Source organism: Carlito syrichta, unplaced genomic scaffold (assembly GCF_000164805.1).
Source record: "Carlito syrichta isolate Samal-C Ts95f unplaced genomic scaffold, Tarsius_syrichta-2.0.1 Scaffold307013, whole genome shotgun sequence".
In the NCBI taxonomy this organism is placed as follows: Eukaryota; Metazoa; Chordata; class Mammalia; order Primates; family Tarsiidae; genus Carlito; species Carlito syrichta.
This window is the reverse complement of record NW_007251109.1, coordinates 267,245-274,985: the sequence shown is the minus strand read 5'-3', so window position 1 is coordinate 274,985 and position 7,741 is coordinate 267,245.

Below are 7,741 nucleotides of genomic sequence, written 5' to 3'. Positions count from 1 at the left end.
TGCGTGCTACCACACCCGGCTAATTTTTGATTTATTGTAGAGATGAGGTCTCGCCAATTTGCCCAGGCGGGTCTCGAACCCGCGGGCTCAGGCAATCCACTCACCTCAGCCTCCCAAATCGCGGAATTACAGGCTGAGCCACCGAACCTGGCTGGTAGCAACTTTTAAACTTTGTTATAATTTTTTTTTGAGTTGGAATCTCACCCTGTTGCCCAGGCTGGAGTGCAGTGGCATACTCATGGCCACCATAGCCTCGAGCTGCTAGGCTAAGTTGATCCTTCCTTCTCAGCCTTCCAAGCAACTGGAACCACAGGTGCACACCACTACACCCGGCTAATTTTTTAAAATGTACTTATTGTAGAGACAAGGTCTTGCCAAGTTGTCCTGGCTGGTCTCCAGCAATCCTCTCGCCTCTGCCTCCCAAAGTGCTGGGATGACAGGCATAAGGCACCACACCTGGCTTGTTATAATCTTATGAGATCACCATTGTATATGTGGGTCATACTTGATGGAAAAGTTGCTAGGTGATGTATGACTGTATTTGCTTTTTTTTTTTTTGAATTGGAGTCTCACTCTGTCGCCCAGACTGGAGTGCAGTGGCATGCTCCCGGCCACCACAGCCTCGCCCTGCTAGGTTCTGGTGATCCTTCCACCTCAGCCTTCCAAGTAGCAGGAACTATAGGCACGCACTACCATGCCCAGCTAATTTTTGATTTATTGTAGAGATGAGGTCTTGCCAAGTTGCCTGGGGAGTCTCGAACCCGTGGACTCAGGCAATCCACTCTCCTTGGCCTCCCAAAGTGCTGGGATTACAGGCTGAGCCACCAAGCCTGGCCATATTTGCATTTTTTAAAAAAAGGTTGTTCGCTAGAGAAACCACTCTATAAGAATTTTAAAAATAATTTAGCAAAGTTGCCAGATATAAAATTCAATATCCATTAAATAAAAGTCTAATGAATGTGTTGGGAGCCGGCCACGGAGGCCCACTGAGCATTAGGGATCAGGAAGGGCCATTGACCCCGAGACTACTAGGATGCATTCAGGAGCTATTGACCCCATTTCCTCCCCCTTTCTACTCAGCACTAACCAGATTAAGCTCTTGTGAACTCAAAACATAAAAACTCTGAGACCGGGACGAACACAAGCTAACTTTAGAAGCTTATTGCTCCCATTCTTCCACAAACTGCAGTTTTGGCTTTCACACAACTTATAATTCAAACTCGTGTCACATCTAAGAGCCTTAGTATTGGACACAGCCTTTGGAGTCTTTTAACAACTGGGAGGAGAAAAGAATGCAGGACCAAAAACATAAGACAAACTTACTGCATGCAGTCTGAGACATCGAGTTGGGAGAAGAGCTCACCATCTGCTACCTGGATATGCTGATGACCAGTGAGAAGCGCCAGAAGCAGCTGAGGGACCAATACTGCTTTAAGTGTGACTGTATCCGATGCCAAACCCAGGACAAGGTGATCTGCAACTCTTTCACCATCTGTACTGTGGAGATGCAGGAAGTGGATGTTGGCCTGTATCCTAGTATGTCTTTGCTCAATCACAGCTGTGACCCTAACTGTTCAATTGTGTTTAATGGACACCACGTTTCAGGTACCTGCTTGCCCCTTCAATGATATGGAAAAGGACTGGTCACTCATCCAGCGAGATACTGGCTTCCTGAAATGGAGAGACTGTGCTTATAACTCTAAGGTGGACTATACTGTACCTGGTGAAAGACTATATATTAGTGACTGGGGTTTTAATGGCTCTACGCTTGCTGCAACTAGAAGGCACTCCAATGAATGGGTACCAGACAAGCCATTCAACCTCATTTATGGAGTCCTTCAACCAGTCAGCCTGTCTAGGCCTGTTGGACAAACTCAGCAGTACCACATTAGGGATGCTTGCCGTTCTCTTACCTGTTTTTAGTATGAAATAAGTACTAAGTTGTTAAAATTGAGTATCATAGCAATGTTTCTAAGGTGTCTTATACTGGGTGTATTTTTAACTAATTGTTTAATGCCTTTTATGAAGGTTTTGTTATTCTTGAGCAGCCATCTTATTTGATGATTCTTGTATAATTGTCATCTCGTTGGTATGATGCATATGGTTTACAGATATTGTATGAGGCTAATGCTCTTTTAGAAAGACAGAAAAGATTTTTGGCTACTTTTAATTTTAGGAGTTACAGCTTTAATAGCTACTTTTGAGCTGTAGCATTGTCTAGGGAAGTTCACACAACTACGTTTGCTGATCGGCTGTCTAAAAACGTTTCTATTGCCATAGCTATTCAGGAAATCATAGACCAGAAGTTGGAAAGTAAGGTTAGTGCTTTGGAGGAAGGAGTTTTAGCAGTAGGGCAAGAACTTATGACCTTAAAAAAGAAATTGGCTCTCCAATGTCACTCTGAGTTTAAATCTGTCCATACTTGGGACAAAGTAACTTGGAATTTGGAACCATTCAGACCTGAGTATAGACCTTACTAAATTACATCAAGAAATTCAGGCATCATTTGCTAATCAAAAATCATTAATGTCTATACTCATCAACGTGGGAATTTGTAGAGTAGTGATTCTTTTGTTGCTGTGTTTACTCCCAATCATCTTCATAGTGCTAAAGAAGAGCAATATGGAGTTTCATGGTTTTGTGCTAAAAAATAAAAAAGGGGGAGATGTTGGGAGCCGGCCACGGAGGCCCACTGAGCGTTAGGGATCAGGAAGGGCCATTGACTCCGTGACCACTAGGATGCATTCAGGCGCTATTGACCCCATTTCCTCCCCTTTCCACTCAGCACTAACCAGATTAAGCTCCTGTGAACTCAAAACATAAAAACTCTGAGACCAGGACGAATACAAGCTAACTTTAGAAGCTCATTGCTCCCATTCTTCCATAAACTGCAGTTTTGGCTTCCACACAACTTATAATTCAAACTCGTGTCACATATAAGAGCCTTAGTATTGGTCACAGGCTTCTGGGTCATGATCTTAGGATTTATTGAAGGTGTAAATTGTAGAACATAGTTTTAGAAGACAGCCATTTTGTTGAAAGAATGCGGCTGGGTTACTTGCAGGTAGCCCACTGTGAACTTTGGACTGGACCTCTTTTGTTTGTAAAGTAAATACTTAAGCTTCTATAGAATTGTTTAATTTGGCATAAATCAATCAGCTTAGGATGAAAAAGGTTTATAGAATATGTCAGTCACAGATTAGGTTATCCTTTGTTATGGGATTTTAAGATTATCATATGAAGAGGGTTTAAAGGCAATCATTGATTAAGTTTTCATGGATTAAGGTTTCTGGTGGGTGGGGGACGCCCCTCCCACATCTGACTTTGTGTATAAAAGACCCGTTGTAATTCCCAATAAGACTCATTCGCTTCTGTACTAGACTGGAGTCCAGTCTCTTTCTTTCTCTCTTCTTCCCCCCAATCGCCGACGCCGTCTCCACCTTTGGGGTACCCTGAACCCGGCTGAAGCTGGTCTCCGGCATGAATGTATGCACATCATCAATAAGGTAGAAAATGCCATTTAAAAATTTATAGCCAGACATGGTGGCTCACAACTGTAATTCCAGCACTCAGAGGCCAAGGCGGGAGGATTGTTTGAGACCAGGACTTTGAGACTAGCCTAGGCAACATAGCGAGACTTTGGATTGACAAAAAAAAAAAAAAAAATCAAGTTAACTGGGCATGGTGGCTTGCACTTGTAGTTCCAGCTACTCAGGAGGCCGGAGTGTAAGGTTCACCTGAGTTTAGGAGGTCGAGGCTGCAGTGAGCCATGATGGTGCCATTACACTACAGCCTGGGTGACAGAGAACCCAACTCAACAAGAAGAAAAAAAAAAGAAAAATTAAAAAAAAAACATGAATAGGCATTTTACAGAAGAGAAAGCACAGATGACCCATGAAATATATGAAAATACACTCAGTCTCTCTAATAAAAGGGGAAATGCAAATAAAATATTAGCATTTATGCCCATTAGTTTGGAAAAAAATTAGAAGATTGATAAAATGCTGGTGAAATATAACTATTAAACAGTGGGACTAGAGATGAGTACACTTACTTTAGAGAGGGATTTTGCATTCTTTGGTAAAAATGGACATTCACATACCCTGTGACCTAGAATGCTATTTCTGGAGACATGGACAGAGTATTCTCAGAGCACTGTTTATAAGTACTAAAAAAAAAAAAGAGAGATACCAGGCGCAGTGACTCATGCCTGTAATCCCAGCACGTTGGGAGGTGGAGGTGAGAGGATTGCCTGAGTCCACGGGTTTGAGACCAGTCTGGGCAACTTGGTGAGACCTTGTTTCTACAGTAGATAAAATTTTTTAAAATTTGCTGGGCGTGGTGGTGTGTGCCTGTGATTCCAGTTACTTGGAAGGCTGAGGCAGAAGGATCTCCGGAGCCCAGTAGGTCAAGGCTGTGGTGGCCGTGAGTGTGCCACTGTGCTCTAGGCTGGGCACGGAGTGAGACTCCAACTCAAAAAAAACAAAAAGGCAATATCCAAGTGTTCATTACAGTAGAGTAATTCAGTGAATTGGGGTTCAACCTCACAATAGAATACTATATTGTAATGAGAAAGAAAATGGTACCATCGTGTATCAATATGGATATAACTGATCCTATTTTCCAAAGATGGCCAGCACAACACATCCTTTCATCTTTTGAGATGCCAGTGACATGAATATTAGATTTTTTGTTACAGTCCCACAGGTCCCTGAGGCCCTGTTCTTTCTTTCTTTTTTCTCAGTCTATTTTCTCTCTGGCTCAGTTTCAGTCTATTTTCTCTGTTGCTCCAGTGGGGTAATTTCTATTCTGTTTTAGCTCACAGACTCTTTCTTCTGGTCTCCTCCATTCTGCTGTTGAACACACCCACAGAGTTTTAACATTTCAGTTATTGTGTTTTTAGTCCTAAAATTTCCATGTGGTAGTGCATATGTTGATTAGCTTGATTTAGCCATTCTGCCATGTCTATATACATCAAAACATCATGTTGTACACCAGAAATATATGATTTCTATTTGTCAATAAAATAAAATCCCCACTTGGTTCTTCTTTATATCTACTATTTCTTTGTTGAGACTTTATATTTTTTAAATTTGTTTCAAGTGTGTTAACAATTGCTCATGGCCTGGCGCGGTAACTCATGCCTATAATCCCAGCACTTTGGGAGGTCGAGGTGAGAGGATTGCCTGAGGTAGCGAGTTCGAGACCAGCCTGGGCAACTTGATGAGACCTCGCCTCTACAATAAGTCAAGAAAAATTAGCCAGGTGTGGTGGCACACGCCTGTAGTTCCAACTACTTGGGAGGTTGAGGTGGAAGGATCAACTGAGCCCAGCAGGTGGAGGTGGGGGTGGCCGTGAGTGTGCCACTGCACTCCAGGTTGAGTGAGTGAGACCCCCAACTCAAAACAAAGCAAAACAAAACAAAATAAAACAATTGCTCACTGAAGCATCTTAGGATGGCTGTGTTAACAACTTCATCATCTAATTCTAGCATCTCTGTGATCATGATGTTGTCTTTGTTCATTCAGTGCGAGGTCTTCCTGGTTCTCGAGATGATGAGTGATTTTCTATGGAAATCCAGGCATTTGGGTATTATGAGACTCCGAATCTTCTCAAATACTTCTGTTTTAGCTCTGTGTAGTCCTCTACGAGACTGCTCCAGAGAGGAGGGACGTACTACCTCGTTACTGTGAAGTGGGGGTGGAAGTTCTGTTTTTTAGTGGGAAGGGGGCTCTACTCCTTATTTGGGGAGGGCGTAGGAGCTCGGGCTCCCCACTAGACCTCCACTGGCTGTGAGAGGTAGGAGCATCTCCTTACTGCTCCCCACCTGGCCCCCACTTATACCATATTATTCAGGATAGTAGTAACCTCTAGAGTAGAGAGAGGGGATATGACTTGGGAGGAGACACAGGATGCTATGAAGGAACCGAATGTTTCATTTTTGAGTTGGATAAAAAACACTGGGTAAAATTTAGTAGGTATACAGGTGTTAACTTTATTGCTCTTCTACTTATTATTGTAATATTTTATTTATTTATTTACTTTAGAGATGGAGCCTTGCTCTGTTGACTAGTTGGAGTGCAGTGGCATTATCATAGCTCGTTGCAGTCTTGAACTCCTAGCCTCAAGCAATCCTCCCGCCTTAGACTCCCAAGTAGTTAGGATTATAGGCACATGGCACTGTGCATGGCTATTGTTACTATTTTTTTTTGAGTTGCAGTCTCACTCTGTCGCCCAGATTGGACTGCAGTGGCCGCTCCCGGCCACCGCAGCCTCGAACTGCTGGGCTCCGGCAATCCTTCCGCCTCAGCTTTCCAAGTAGCTGGAACTACAGGTGCGTGCTACCACGCCCGGCTAATTTTTCTGATTTATTGTAGAGATGAGGTCTCGCCAAGTTGCCCAGGCAGGTCTCGAACCCACGGGCTCAGGCAATCCACTTACCTCAGCCTCTCAAAAGCGCGGGATTATAGGCTGAGCCACCGAGCCAGGCCTACTGTTACTATTTAAACTCTATATGACTGGGCGTGGGGCTCACGCCTGTAATCGCAGTACTTTGGGAGGCAGAAGTGAGAGGATTGCCTGAGTCCAGGGATTTGAGACCAGTCTGGGCAACTTGGCGAGACTTCATCTCTATAGTAAAAGAAAAAAAGTTAACCTGGTGTGGTGTGTATGCCTGTAGTTCCAGCTACTTAGAGGACTGAAGTGGAAGGATCACCTGAGCCCAGCAGGTAGAGGCTGCGGTGGCCGTGAGCATACCACTGCACTCCAGCCTGGGTGACAGTGAGACTCCGACTCAAAATAAGTAAGTAAATAAAGAAATAAACGGTGTATATGTGCTAAGTATACAAAGGTATACTCTTTTTTAGATGTGATATTACAGAATTTTTTAAAAATAGAAAAATCCAACCACAACAAAGTATAAACATGGTCTCTATGTTTAGAATATTCATAACATAGTGAATACTCAGATATAACAATAACTACCATCTGTAGTATTTTTTATTTTTATTTTTTCCACAAATATTCACAATAGCTTTATTAGTAACAGACAAAATGGAAACAGTCCAAACATTCTTCAACAGGTGAATGATTAAGCAAACTGTGCTATCCACCTATCTACCTACCATGGAATACTACTTAGCTATAAACAGGAACTATTGAGACCAGGCACGGTGGCTCACACCTATAATCCCAGCACTTTGGGAGGCCAAGGTAAGAGAATTGCCTGAGCCCATGGGTTCAAGACCAGCCTGGGCAACTTGGCGAGACCTCATTGCTACAATAAAAATAAAAAAATTAGCTAGGTCTGGTGGTGCATGCCTGTAGTTCCAGTTACTTGGAAGGTTGAGACTGAAGGATCAACTTAGTCCAGCAAGTCGAGGCTGCAGTGGTTGTGAGCATGCTACTGCACTCCAGCCTGGGTGACAGAGTGAGACTCCAACTCAAAAAAATAAACAAATAAATAATAAAAAGAACTATTGATACATGTGACAACTTGATGAATCTCAAGGGAATTATCCTGAATGAAAAAGCCAAGTTTACATAATTCTGCAGTTGATGGACACTGCCAGGGGAGGGAGGGGACGAGAGACGGGGCACGTAACATCACACAGAGTACCTGGTCCTAAACCAGGGGAAGTGAGGGCCAGTGGGAGGTCCAAACTTCACCTGCACGAAGTCTGCTTGTGTTGCTAATCCTGACTTGCACACCACATACCTATAATTTTTTTTTTTTTTTTTT